Below are 16,035 nucleotides of genomic sequence, written 5' to 3' on the forward strand. Positions count from 1 at the left end.
CCTCCAAGTCAACTTTACAGCCCCATGTCCTCCCAAGTTGTTCCCCTGCCTCCAAATGAGGCAGATGAGGGTCCATATGAGGAATATGCTGAAAGAAGGGAATGCTGTTGGGGTAGACTGGCTCCCAGGGACAGGGGTCCAACCCCATGGGAGACAGGAAGGAGCCCCTCCTGACCCATACCCCCTGGAGCAAGCTGACTCCCAGGCCCTGGCTCAGCACCTGTGCTCATAAGCAGCTCTGGGCAGGCATGTCTCCCCAGCTTGAGCCCCACATGCAGAAGAGCATGATCAGAGTGGACTGCACTTTGCAACAAGCTAAGTTCAGGAATAGACTGAACATTTGGAAACTTGTATAGCACTTTGACATTACTCAACCATATATAAGCACATGATTTCTCTGATAGTCATTTTTATCATATTTCACAAAAATAACAATCTGCAGCAAGCTTGAAAGTAGAAAAACAAAATAAAAGCAGTCCTTCACCCATGCTTCACCTTTGAGAAGCACAGCAGCAGATCACATTAGGAAGACCAAGAGATCAGCCCCAGCCTCCCCCTGCTGGACCTGAAGCTCAGAGAGCAGAAGCCAAGTTGAGGCCCTACCGTAAGGCAGGAGAAGGATTATTTTCACTGTATCATTAAAAAAAGAGAAAGTCTAAGTGTGGTGTTGGTGAGAGAATAGTTGAATAGAATAGAAAGCAGAGCTCCATAGATATTGTCAACTGATCTTTGACAAATGAGCAAAGGCAACACAATGGAGCAAAGAGAGTCTTGTCAACAAATGGTGCTGGGACTGCACATCCACATGCACAACAAGGCATCTGGACACAGAGCTCACACCCATCACAAATCCACTCAGAATGGATCACACACCTGAGTGTAAAATGCAAAACACCAAACTAACTCTAGGGAGGTAACAAAGGAGACCTACAAGACCTTGAAGGCGAGGTGATACCTTTTAGAAAAACACCAAACACATTATCCATGAAAAAAATAACTGATAAAGCTGGATTTTATTAAAATTTAGACTTCTGCTCTGTGCAAGACAGTATCAAGAGAATTACAAGACAAGCCAAACTCTGGGAGAAAATGTTTACAAGAGACACATGTGATAAGCAAAACCTTTCATCTAAAATATACCAAAAGCTCTTAAAACTCAACAATAAGAAATCAAACAACCCAATTAAAAAATGAGTAACCCTAACCCTGGGAGGTAGGGTGTCCAAGCTGGCAGCAAAGGAAGATCCTGAGCTCACCTCATCCAGTGGACATGGCAAATCTACAGCCAAGTAGGAATTATTTCCCTCTGGAAAAGATCTGAAACCCAGAAGAACTGCTCTCCACACCAAAGGATAAAAGGACCACATCAAGATGGGTAGGAAAGGCACAGATATGGTCTTACAAAATACCTTACCCCCAGCAGAGCAACACATGACAGGGAGATCTCACCAGACATGCTTCTTCCAGAGGGAGGGATTGGTACCCAACACTGGACACCCCAATACCTGCAATCTGCAATGCAGAGATGATGCCCCAAAATGTTTGGTTTGGAAAGCCAATGGGTCCCAAAATGTTACAGGAAACTGCAATTCCCCTCTTGTAGGGCTGACATGCAGTCTCACTCACCCCAAGACCCAGCAAACAGCAGTTGGAAAAGCAAACAGATTATATATGCGGGAGCTTCATCTGCTGATCTGAAGGCATCACCTGGAGGGGCAGGGGACGGTGGAGGGACTCCCTGGGGATAGAGGCACAGGTAGGTGCCATTAGGTCACACTCCCCACAGCCTGCCGGCACAGCAGGCCATCTAAATGCCACACCCTCACTGCCTTGCTGGAACTGCGAGAGCAAGTGGTGGTGGCCAGTGCTAAGCTGGAGGGCACAGGCAGCTGCCGCACTCCCCAGCTTGCTGGCAGGGGCTGGTGAGCACCAGCAGGGGCTGCATTCTCCTGCACCCAGCCTAGAGCCAGCATGCACACACCACTGCACCATGGAGGCTACTGAGCATGTGCGGTCAAGGCACTTCCCACAGCCTTTCTGAAGCCAGTGAGTGCACCCCATCTGCTACACTCTCCAGCTCCCTGCTAAAAGCAAGTGGGTGCACACAATCCACACAGGGACACCCCTGATCTCCCGGACTTGGTGGCCAAGATGGCTGGCATTTTGAGCACCACAGGACTGTAACAATTGGAAGGACAGTTCTTGGCAGACCACCCCCACAAGGCAGTGCACTGACAACAGGCTGAACACAACTGCAGTCCCCCTGTGAAAAGTGCCTAGTTATATATCCTGGAGCTTCAGCCCAAAGGACAGGCTTCATACTTCCCACACATCTAGAAGCTAAGAAGGTGCTCCCAGGAAACATGAGCAGGGACACACCATCCCTGCACTGCCCCTGGCCTTGTTACAGCCCAAAAGTACTTCCCAGAAAGGAGCTTATACAGGCATCTGGAGCCCTGATTTTTGCAACTGTTGCCAGGGACACCTCCAGATCTCCTGGTCTAGAGGCCACCAGAGATGACAATCTTGAACCGTACATATCTGCACACTTTAAAAGCTGCTGCCTGAGGGTATGGATTCCAATTAGCTTTTCACCAGGAGCTGAGATTCCTCCCCTGGGACCATTGACAAATTGTGGCCCACCTCAAAAGTGGGGAATATTAAGTTTAGACAATCACAAAGGTTCGAGAGACAACCAAGAGGATCATCAGCTATACAAGCTCACTTCCTTGAGACTGAGGGAGGCAGGTGCTTTGCCTAACATATAAAAACAGAATCAAGCAAAATGAGTAAACAAAGAAATATGTTCCAAAAGAAAGAACAAGCTAAAACCTTAGAAAAAAACACCTTGATAAAATGGAGGTAAGTCATCTACTTAATAAAAATTTCAAAGTAATGGTCATAAAGATTCTCACCAAACCTGGGAGAATGATGCACACGGTGAGACATCAACAAACAGAAAACAACAAACAGAAAACACCAAACAGAAGACACAGAGCTGAAATACATAACAACTGAACTGAAAAAAAATACACTAGAAGGGTTCCACAGCAGACTGGGTGAAGCAGAACAGATCAGCAAACTGGAAGATAAAACTAGGGAACTCACCCAGACGCTGCAGCAAAAAAGAAAAAAGAATTTTAAAAAATGAAGATAACTTAAGGGACTTGCAGAACAAGATCATGCGGAAGAACACTCCCATTACAGGCTTCCCAGAAGAAGAAAGAGAAAGAGGCAGAAAATTATTTGAATAAATAATGGCCAAAAATTTCCCTAATCTAGGGAAGGAAATAAACATCCAGGTCATGAAAGCTCAGGTAGTTCAAGAAAGATGAACCCCATTGAGCCACAGCAAGACACATTTCAATCAAGATGTCAAAAGTTCAAGAGAGGACATTAAGAGTAGCAAGACAAAAACAACTTGTTACATACAACAGAAACCCCACACAACAATCAGATTTCTAGGCGGAAATTCTGCAGGCCAGACAGGAGTAGCACAATAAATTCAAACTGCCTAAATGAAAACTTCCAACCAAGAACACTCCACCCAGCAAGGCTATCATTCAGATTTGCAGGGGATGTAACGAGTTTTCCAGACAGACAAAAGGAATTCATCACTGCTAAACCAGCCATACAAGAAATATTAAAAGACTACTTTAAGCTGAAAATGATATGCACTAATTAAAAAAAGAAAACATATGAAATAAAAATCACACTGAAAAAGTGAACAGAGTAAAGGTAGTGATTAACCACTTATAAAGCTACAAAGGTTAAAAGACAAAGGTACTAAACTTAACAAAAAACTAAATAATTAATGAATACACAAAAAGATCTAAAAAGTGATCTTGAAACATAACACATGAGGGGGGAGCAGTAAAAAATGCCATTTTGTGTTGGCAAGGTTGTGGAGAAAGGGGAACCCTCCTACACTGCTGGTGGGAATGTAAATTAGTTCAACTATTGTGGAAAGCAGTATGGAGGGTCCTCAAAATACTCAAAATAGACTTACCACTTGACCCAGGAATTCCACTCCTAGGAATTTACCCCAAGAATGCAGCACTCAAGTTTGAAAAAGACAGATGCACCCCTATGTTTATCACAGCACTATTTACAACAGTCAAGAATTGGAAGCAACCTAAGTGTCCATCAGTAGCTGAATGGATAAAGAAGATGTGGTACATATACACAATGGAATATTATTCAGCCATAAGAAGAAAACAAATCCTACCATTTGCAACAACATGGATGGAGCTAGAGGGTATTATGCTCAGTGAAATAAGCCAAGCGGAGAAAGAGAAATACCAAATGATTTCACTCATCTGTGGAGTATAAGAACAAAGGAAAAACTGAAGGAACAAAACAGCAGCAGAATCACAAAACCCAAGAATGGACTAACAGGTACCAAAGGGAAAGGGACTAGGGAGGATGGGTGAGTAGGGAGGGATAAGGGGGGGGGAAGAAAAAAGGGGGTATTATGTTTAGCATGCATAATGGGGGGGGTGGGAGAAAGAGGAGGGCTGTACAACACAGAGAAGACAAATAGTGATTCTACAACATTTTGCTATGCTGATGGACAGTGACTGTAAAGGGGTTTGTGGGGGGGACCTGGTATAGGGGAGAGCCTAGTAAACATAATATTCTTCATGTAATTGTAGATTAATGATAATAAAAAAAAAGAAAGAAAAGGGGGATTACTCCCTGATAGGATAAAACTAACTGCAAATCACCGATTAATGCATGCTTTAAATATCCTTAATTTTGATCATTTAAAGGGTGTCAGATGATCAGCTATGGAAGTACATTTTTCTGATAATATTCCTTTCTCTTAAAAAAAATGCACTTCCTGTGTGGTGATCTCCAATAAGTTCTTCACAATGGTATAAAGGGCACATCAAAGTGTGGGCAAAGGGTTTGTTTGTGTTTATACAGAGGATCAAAGCCTAATTTGGCTACCCAGAAAATGAATTAAGATACGATATAAAGAAGAACTTCCAACATCAACATTCTCTGGAAGAGGCATTCCAGAAGATGATCATCAAAAAACTTCAACAAAGATCCTGGCGCTGTTGCAGTTATAGCTGCATTCATCCCACCAGTTCCTGGACTTGCCATTGGAATGAAGAAGGAGATATCTAAGCTGGCCTGTGCATACAGTAAAACAACAAATTTGACTGGATCTATACTGTCGGAACTCAACCAAGAATCAGAAGAAGTGCAGGTTGCAGGGCTCCAAAATCTTGCGCCTATAGACTATCTACTGTTAAAAGAACATATGGGATGTGAACAGTTCCCAGGAATGTATTGCTTTAATTTGTCTGATTTTTCTCAAACTATTCAAATTCAATTAGACAATATCCATCATATCATTGATAAGTTTTCACAAATGCCTAGGGTGCCTAACTGAATTTCTTGGTTTCACTGGATATGGATTGCAGGATATATGGATTGATGGATATAATTGTAGGTCTGCTTTGGTTATGTAGCTGTATTCCTATTATGTTAATGTGTGCACACAATTTAATTAGTAGTTTAAAACCTATACATGCTTATGTTACACTACAAGAAGATATGTCAAAGAAATAATTAATCTTCCCATGTTTTCTTCCATCTGCTACTTCTATGGCTTTTCTTCTTCCTTCCTAATTACAACCCTTAAGTAGAATTCGTGCCTCATATCGAAATTACTGAGTATCATAATTCTCCCATTGGTAAAGATACCTCAAGACAAATGCTGGGCATAGAAGCCACAGGGCATAAATCTGCAAAGAAGTAAAAAGCTAACCTTTTCAAACAATATTGCTTCTCTCTCACTTACCAACTTTACATTTCCCTGTATGGCCCCAGAAGATGACTGGTTAGCAGAGACAGGTAAGATTCCTCAAGGGAGGAACAACCTAAGACAGGCACAGTCAGAGGGGGGCCATCAGGTGAGAAATTGGGGATCAACAGAGGTGAGGCTTAGAACCTCATCCCCCCTGTTTTGAGAGAAATCTTCTGCATCCATGGATGTTTTGTTGCCCTTGGCTAGCCTGGATTAATATTTAGTCTATAGGCACACACCTGATCATCCTCATTTGCCTTCTTACAGCACTAAACTATGTTTTCTACCTTTATCTTGCATCTACCTACCACTTCAGCATTTTATTACTATTATTAATAATAATAATAATAATAATAATAAGGGATAAATGTGGGATTCACATGTAAATCAAGTATAAAAATCAAACAAATAATCATATTTGACCTGTTTATAGTTCATGATGCGTGATCAAAACCGAAAGTTTCTGTGATGACTGCCCTTGCACTATTCACCATGTAAGAACTTATTCACTATGTAAGAACTTGTTCACCATGTAAGAATTTGTTCGTTATGCTTCAGAAGATTGGAGACTGTTGAGAATTAGGCTTGGGGTTGATTAATGATTGTGCATTGAGTCCCCTATACAGAATTTTATTGTTGTTAACAACCATATGATCAATAAATATGAGAGATGCCCCCTCAAAAAAATAATAATAATAATAATAAAAACTGAGGATTCTGAAAAAAAAATGCCATTTTGAAAAGTTTTCAAATTTAAGTTGCTATGAGGTGGGTCCAAGATGACAGCACAGAAAGCCCCTGGGCTCACCTCCTTCCACGTAAACAAGTCTACACCTACACACAAAGCAATTCATCCCAAGGAAAAACTGAGGCCTCAGTGAATGAACACCTGCACAAGGGATAAAATGATCACATTTAAAAATGGCAGGAGAGGAGACACAGTGGCAGAGGGAACCCCACCCCCAATGTGGTCCTACAGTAAGGAGAGATATCACTGAGCTACTGGAGTGCAGATTCACCTGCCCTTTGGGATAGAAAAAAGCTGCAATTGGAAGGTTTAAAGGCTGAAAACACTGTAAATGAAAGAAGCTGACTTTCAGAACTAAAGCAAAAGCCAAATGGAAGGTGAATGGCCAGAACTCTCTACAGGACCAGAGGTGTTCATGAGCACCATTGCTCATATTCCCCTGGATATTACTGGTGCAGATGGGGGCACAGTGAGCAGTCACTTATGATTCCCCAGACATTGTTAATGCACACAAAAGCAGGGCAAGCATCACTATTCATGTTCCCCTGGACATTACTGGTGCAGATGGGAGTAGGGTGGACCTAACTGTTTAAGGTCCCACTGTACATTGATAGTGAAGACAGGAACAGGGTCAGGATGCACACACAAGTTCCAGACATAACAGAGGCATCCTCCTATCCACTCTCACACCCAAACACACCTGTCAGAGAGATCCACCAGACCCACCAAGGCAGCACTAGGGCAATGCTCAGGCAATTCATGCTGCCCACACCCCTTTCATCCCTGGTCACCCCAGTGGCACAGCCCTGGCTGGAGCCACCTAAGAAACCCCTGGACTGTGGCTGTCCCCATGACTCCACCAGCAAGGCTTTGGCTCACTGATCACCCAGGAGCCCCTGGGACTGTACCCCTTCAACACTGGCCACCCAACCAGCATAGCCTTATATGGCACCCACATGGGAGAACCCCAGCCCACACTCTGAGGGCCCCAACACCAGGACACTCTAACCCACAACCACCTAGCCTCTAGCCAGCCAGCCAAAACCAGGAGGCACACAGTCTACCCAGAGGACATGCTTACACAAGGCCACACCTTTAACACTGGGAGAGGTAGGCCTTTTTCCTAACTTATAGAAGCAAACAGAGAAAGTCAAACTTAATGAGACAGAAGAACATGCTTAAAACAAAAGAATATGACAAAACTTTTTAAAAAAAAGCTAAATGAAACAGTTAAATCTACCCAATAAAGAGTTTAAAGTAATGGTTATAAAGATGCTCACCAGATTTGAAAGAAGAATGAATGAACTCAGAACCTCACCAGAGAGAGAGAAAATATTTAAAAAGAGCCAATCAGAGATGAACAATACAATAAATAAAATGAAATACACTAGAGGGAATCAAAAAGAGCCAATCAGAGATGAACAATACAATAAATAAAATGAAATACACTAGAGGGAATCAACAGCAGGTCAGAGGATGAAGAAGAACAGATCAGAAATCTGGGAGACAGAGGAATGTTAAGCACTCAAGGTGAACAGCAGAAAGAAAAAAATAAAAAGAAATCAGAATAGGTTTAGATATATCTAGGACAAAATCAAACCACCTAACATTCACATTATAAGAGTCCCAGGAGGAACACAGAGAGAGAAAGGACTGAAATTCTTTTTAAATAAATAATAACTGAAAACTTCCCTAACCTGAGGAAGGAAAGACATCCAGGAAATACAGAGAATTCCAAAGAAGATGAACCCAAGGATCTACAACAAGACACAAAAACACAAAAAAGGCAAAATCAAAGACAATCTTAAAAGCAGCAAGAGAAGAGCAACACGTTACACACAAGGGAAGAAACCCCATAAGGCTATCAGATTTTTCAGCAGAAATGTTACGGACCAAAAGAGAGTGGCATGATGTATTCAAAATGCTGAAAGGAAAAAAAAAAACCTACAACCAAGAATACTTTACCCAGCAAAGTTATCACTCAAAATTGAAGAAAAGATAAAGAGCTTTCCATATAAACACAAGTTAAAAGAGTTCATAACCGGCATCTGTGAGCTGGTAGCAGAGAGGGTGGGGGGTTGGAGTCATCACTAAAGTTCTCTCAGAAAGCACACCATAATCCATGGAGTCATGGAAAAACATTGTCATTTTAATGAAATGAGCCCAACACTGAGGAAGCCTTGGCTTAGACTTAGAGAGACTGACTCGAGATCATTACAGATAAATTGGCGATGGGGGTTTTAAGAAAGGGGAATAACAGTATTTCGACACTCTAAGAATATTTTCTACTTAAAAAAATACTTAAATATTTGACAAGTTTATTTTGGAAATATAGTCTCTCTTTAGGTGCTGGACAGACTAACAATATGAATGACTGACCAGCACAGAAATTATTTCAACCACTTAATTGAGGTATGATTAACATACAAAAAATTGTACATGTTTAATGCATACAACTTGAGTTTGGAAGAGAAGCATACCTGACTGAAACAATTACTTCAGCCTAGGCCAACCCAGTTCCTACTCCTAGAGTATATAAAGTGAACATTTTTTTTTATTTCCCAATTTCATAGTGGAATGAATAGATATCACTGTCCTTACCCTTTTCTATATAAAAATTGTTCATATACAAATACAGTCCCAATTTTAAAATGTTTAAAACCTGAAAAAAAAAGAATTCATAACCACTAACCCAGTCTTACAAGAGATGTTCCAGGGACTTCTTTAAGAAGAAAAGCCATAACTAGAAGCAAGAAAATTATGAAAAGAGAAATTTCACTGGTAAAAAAGCAAATATATAGCAAAAGTAGTAGATCAATCACTTGTATGAAAGTTGAAAGACTAAAGTATAAAAGTATTCACTTCTAAAAATTAGTTAAGGGAATCACTAAATAAAAATGCATTTAAAAAGATAATATATCCATAAAACATAGAGGGGGAGACAAAAATGTGCAGTCGGAATGCATTTGAATTTGAGCAATCATATAAGACATCATATATAAATCACATAGCAACCTAACAAGCCAAAAACCTATGATGATGCACACAAAAAAAGAGAAATGAATCAAATATAATACTAAAGAAATTCATGTACAAGAGAACAAGAGAATCAAAGAATGACAAAAACACCAGAAATTTAACAACATGATAATACATACACACCTATAAAAACCTACTTTAAAATATAACTGGACTAAATGGTCCTATCAAAAGATACAGGGTGACTGAATAGATGGGAAAAAAAAAAAGACCCATCCATATGCTGCCTACAAAAGACTCACTTCAGACCTAAAGACACAGAGACTGAAACTGAAGGATAAAAAAAATGTCAGTGCAAACAAATGAAAAATAAAACTGGAGTAGAATCAGACAAAACAGACTTCATAAACAAAGGCTGTTACAAGAAACAAGGACATTATAAAATGATTAAGAGCTCAATCCAATAAGAAGATATAACAACAGCACATATACACACCCAACAGAGGAACACCTAAATACATAGAGCAAAGTTAACAGACTTGAAGGGAGAAATTGACAGTAATACAATAATAGTGGGGGACGTTGACACCCCACCTATATCAATGGATAGATCATCCAGATAGAAAATCAGTAAAGAAACAGTGTCTTTGAACAACACATTAGACCAAACGGACCTGATAGATATATACAGAATATTTCATCCCAAAACAGAAAAACACTTATTCTTCTCAAATGCACACAAAACACTCTCCAGGATAAGTCAAGTGTTAGGCCACAAACCAAGTCTTAATGAATTTAAGAAGATTAGAATTATACCAAGCATATTCTCTGACCATAACAGTATGAAACCAGGAATCAAAAGAAAAAGACTGGAAAAAAAAAAAACACATGGAGGCAACAAAACAACCTACTAGAGAAACCAGTGGGCCAACAAATAAATTAGAGGAAATAAAAAGAAAATACCTGGGGAATAATAAAAGAAGAAAAACAAGTCAAGATCTGTGGGATACAGCAAAAGCAATTCTAACTGGGAAGTCTATAGCATTACAGACCTACCTCAAGAAACAAGAAAAATCTAAAACAATCTAACTCTACATCTAAAGGAACCAAAAAAAGAAGAACAAAGTTCAAAGTTAATAGGAGGGGAACAACAAAGATCAGAGCAGAAATAAATGAAATAGAGGCTAAAAAAACAATACAAAGGATCTAAGAAACTAATAGTTGGTTCTTTGAAAAGACAAACAAAATTGACAAACCTTTAGGTAGGTTCATCAAGAAAAAGAGGGCTTTAAATAACATCAGAAATGAGAGAGAAGTTAAAACTGACACCACAGAAACACAATTATAAGAGATTACTATGAAATATTATATGCCAACAAATTTGACAACCTATAAGTGGATAAATTCCTATGAACATATAATCTCCTGAGACTGAACCAAAAATAAATAGAAAATCTGAAAAGACCAATGACTAGAATAAATTAAGTGGCAATCAAAATACTCCCAACAAACAAAAGTCTAAGACCAGATGGCTTCACAGCTGAATTCTACCAAACATTAAAGAAGTTACTACCTATCTTTCTCAAACTATGCCAAAATATTGAAGAGGAAGGAAAGCTTCCAAATTCATTTGAGGCCATCATCACCTTAAAGACACTATAAAAAAACAAACTTACATACCAATATCCTCCATGAACATAGATACAAAAATCCTTAACAAAATATAAGCAAACCTAATTCAAAAATAGATAAAAAGGATCATTCACCACAACCAAGTGGGATTTATGCCAGGGATACAAGGATGATTCAATATACAGAAATCAATCCATGCGATACACCACTTCAACAAAACCAAAAGTAAAATCCATATGGTCATCTGAATAGATACTGAAAAATGATTTGACAAAATACAACATCCTTCATGATAAAACCTCTCAACAAAGTGGGCACAGAGGACATATATATATCAACATAATAAAGGCATATATGACAAACCCACAGCTATCATCATACTCAGTAACAAAAGCTGACAGCTTTTCCTTTTAAAAATCAGGAACAAGAGGAAAAAGCAGTGGAAACGGATGGTGGTATAGGAAGTGAGGCAGAAATCTCCTCCCAAAACCACATATAACACAAAAATACAGCAAATACAATTAATCCTAAAAGAGAAACCAGAAGAAGATTGCAACAGCCAGCCTACATCTGGAAAAAAAAAAAGAGAGCAGACCTCATAGAAATGGGTAAAGTACCAAAGCTGCCATCCAGCAGGACCCAAGCCCTCTCCCTACCCCAGCTCACTGATGAGAAGAAGAAAAACAGAGTGGGGAGGGAGTAGCAGGCCAGGGCTGCTACATACCCAGCCCTGGAGATCTACTACAAGAGCACAAATCCTCATTGCATGGTCCTCTGAAGATTAGAGAGGTTGGAAAGCAAAGACAGGCAGAATACTCAGAGAGACTGTGATTCCAGCTGCTTGTGGAGAACAGGTTCCCATTAACAGCTTCTCTGGGAAAAAAGACAGGCAGGAGCTTTGAAAGACTTCCTAACAGTGAGAGAGCTGCTAAAGGAGCAAGGATTACACAGAGCTTGCTGCTCAGGAGAAGGGACAGGTGGACAAAATTGTCCTCGTACATTCAGCCCAGCAGGTTCAGAACTTTCAGGAGCTGCAGGTGCTCCATCCCCCTGGCTGGTAAAACATCCCTGAGTTTCCCCCACCATGATACACAGCCTGTCACTCTTTCCTCCTGGCCAACACCTGTGCACAAACCTGCTGCCCCTGCCATTGTGCCAGGCCAGCCCCACCTATGGCAGCAACAGGGGCTTAACACAGAGGGCTGCTCCATGCAAGCTCAGCTCACTGGCTCTGACAGTGGAGGCAGCCACTGTGACCAAGAAGCAGGAAAGAGCTCTTTCCTCCCAGCAGGCACCAGAATGGCTCACCTGCAACCCTTGCCATCACTCCAGGCCAGCCAGAGGGCAGCCCCACCTAGGGTAGCTACAGGGGAGTATCACATAGGCTGCTGCCTGCATGTGTGGCTCACTGGCCCTCACAGTGGAGGAAGGCACTGCAGCCAGGAAGGAGGAAAGAGGTCTTTGCTGCCAGCAGGCACCAGTGCCACTCACCTATGACCCTCACCATTGCGCCAGGTGCTGGGCAGCTCTGAAGAGTTGAGCTTCTGGCTACTAGAGGGCACTGCCTACACAAAGCTAGTATTCCACATTATCCAGTAGAATTATGAGAAAGCAGAAGAACCTTGTTCAATCCAAAATTCCTCAAACACCAAAAAGAGGGCTCAGTGAAAGTGAAATCACCAATCTTCCTGAAAAAGATTACAAAATAAAAATCATAAAAATGCTAACAGAGCTACAGAAAAATATTCAATATCTAAAGAATGAATTTGACAGAGATAGACACTTTGAAAAATACAGTATATGAAATGAAACACACAATGGAGGGATTTAAAAACAGACTAGAAGAGGGAGAGGAGATGGGAAATGCAATAGAAATTAGAGAACAGGAATACAAAGAAGCTGAGGCAGAAAGAGAAAAAAGATCTCTAGGAACAGAAGAATTATAAGACAACTCTCTGATCAATCCAAGTGAACAATATTTGCATTATAGGGGTGCCAGAAGAAGAAGAGAGAGAAAAGGGAATAGAAAGTCTCTTTGAGGAGGTAATTGCTGAAAAATTCCCCAATGTGGGGAAGGAGATAGTCTCTCAGGCCATGGAAGTGCAGAGATCTCCCAACACAAGGGACTCAAGGAAGATAACACCAAGACATATAATAATTAAAATGGCAAAGATCAAGGAAAAGGACAGACTATTAAAAGAAGGCAGAGGGAGAAAAAAGATCACCTACAGAGGCAAACCCATCAGGCTATCATCAGACTTCTGAGCAGAAACATTACAGGCCAGAAGGGAGTGGCAAGATATATTTAATGCAATGAAACAGAAGGGCCTCCAAACAAGAATACTCTACCCAGAAAGATTATCATTTAAATTTGAAGTGGGGATCAAACAATTTCCAGATAAGCAAAAGTAGGGAATTTACATCCCACAAACCATCTCTAAAGTAATTCCATTTACAACTGCATCCAAAGGAATAAAATACCTAGGAACAAACCTAACAAAGGAGGTGAAAGATCTATGCCCTGAAAACTACAAGACACTCTTGAGAGAAATTAAAGAAGACACCAATAAATGGAAATATATCCCATGCTCATGGGCAAGAAGAATTACTATTGTCAAAATGGCCATCCTGCCTAAAGCAATCTACAGATTTAATGCAATCCCTATCAAAATACCAACAGCATTATTCAACGAACTAGAACAAATAGTTCTAAAATTCATATGGAACCACAAAAGACCCCAAGTAGCCAAAGCAGTCCTGAGAAGGAAGAATAAAGGTGCAGGAATTATGCTCCCCAACTTCAAGCTCTACTACAAAGCCACAGTAACCAAGAAAATTTGGTACTGGCACAAGAACAGAGCTATAGAACAATGGAATAGAACAGAGAGTCCAGCTATAAACCCACACATACATGACCAATTAATATATGATAAAGGAGCCATAGACATACAAAGGGGAATGGACAGCCACTTCAACAACTGGTGTTGACAAAACAGGACAGCTACAGGTAAGAGAATAAAATTGTGTTATTGTCTAACTCCATACACAAAAGTAAACTCAAAATGGATCAAAGACCTGAATGTAAGTCATGAAACCATAAAACTCTTAGAAGAACATATAGGCAAAAATCTCTTAAATATAAACATTAGCAACTTTTTCCTGAACACATCTTCTTGGGCAAGGGAAACAAAAGCAAAAATGAACAAATGGGACTACACCAAACTGAAAAACTTCTGAACAGCAAAGGACACCATCAGCAGAACAAAAAGGCACCCTACAGTATGGGAGAATATATTCATAAAGGACATATGCAATAAGGGGTTAACATCCAAAATATATGAAGAATTCACATGCCTCAACACCCAAAAAGCAAATAACCCAATTTAAAAAATGGGCAGAGGATCGGAACAGACAGTTCTCCAAAGAAGACATTATATGGCTAACAGACACATGAAGATGCTCCATATTGCTAATCATCAGGAAAATTTAAATTAAAACCATAATGAGATATCACCTCACACCAGTTAGGATGGCAAACATAGAAAAGATTAGGTACAACAAATGCTGGTGAGGATGTGGAGAAAGGGGTACCCTCCTACACTGCTGGTGGGAATATAATGTAGCTCAACCATTGTGGAAGGCAATATGAAGGTTCCTCAAGAAACTAAAAATAGAAATACCATTTGACCCAGAAATTGCACTCCTAGGAACTTACTCAAAGAAAAGAAGATCCAGATTCAAAAAGACATATGCACCCCTATGTTTATCGCAGCAGTATTTACAACAGCCAAGACATGGAAGCAACCTAAGTGTCCATCAGTAGATGAATGGATAAAGAAGATGTGGTACATATACACAATGGAATATTCTTCAGCCATAAGAAGAAAACAAACAATCCTAACATTTGCAACAACATGGATGGAGCTAGAGGGTATTATGCTCAGTGAAATAAGCCAGGTGGAGATAGACAAGTACCAAAAGATTTCACTCATTAGTGGAGTAAAACAACAAAGCAAAACTGAAGGAACAAAACAGCAGCAGACTCACCGAACCCAAAAATGGACCAACAGTTACCAAAGGGAAAGGGACTGAGGAGGATGGGTGGGTACGGAGGGATAAGGGGATTAAGAGGTATTATGATTAGCACACATAATGTAGGGGGAGCACAGGGAAGGTAGTATAGCACAGAGAAGACAAGTAGTGATTCTATAGCATCTTACTATGCTGATAGACGGTCACTGTAATGGGGTATGTGGAGGGGGTGACTTGAGAGTGAATGTAGTAACCACAATGTTGCTCATATGAAACCTTCATAAGACTGTATATCAATGATACCTTAATAAAAAAATTAAAAATTAAATTAAAAATAAATGAATACAAACCAAGAACAAGATACCCACTCACCACTTTCATTCAATATAATATTTGAAGTCCTAGCCACAGCAGTTAGACAAAGAAATAAAAGTCATACAATTTGGTAAGGAAGAAGTAAAATTGTCACTATCTGCATATGACATATATAGAAAACCCTAAAATCCACCAAAAAAACTGTTAGAAGTAATTAATTCAGTAAAATTTCAAGATTCAAAATCAATATATAGAAATGCTACATTTCTATACACTAATAAAAAACTACCAGAAAGAGAAAGCAAGAAAACAATCCCATTTATAATCACATCAAAAAAGAATAAAATACCTAGGAATAAATCTAACCAAGGAGGAAAATGACCTGTACACTGAAAATTTTAAGATCCTGATGAAAGAAATTTAAGAAGACACAAATAAATGAAAAGATAGACTGTGTTTATGGAATGAAAGGGCTAATATTGTTAAAATGTCGATACTACCCATAGCA

General features: G+C 39.9%; 1 protein-coding gene across 2 annotated transcripts in view; it reads right to left on the minus strand.

Annotated features, from left to right (window-relative positions):
• The window catches only part of USP35 (ubiquitin specific peptidase 35), a 51,697-nt gene that overhangs the window by 4,866 nt on the left and 30,796 nt on the right, over positions 1-16,035 (minus strand). The window lies entirely within an intron of this gene.

This window comes from Manis javanica, chromosome 11 (genome assembly GCF_040802235.1).
Source record: "Manis javanica isolate MJ-LG chromosome 11, MJ_LKY, whole genome shotgun sequence".
NCBI lineage: Eukaryota > Metazoa > Chordata > Mammalia > Pholidota > Manidae > Manis > Manis javanica.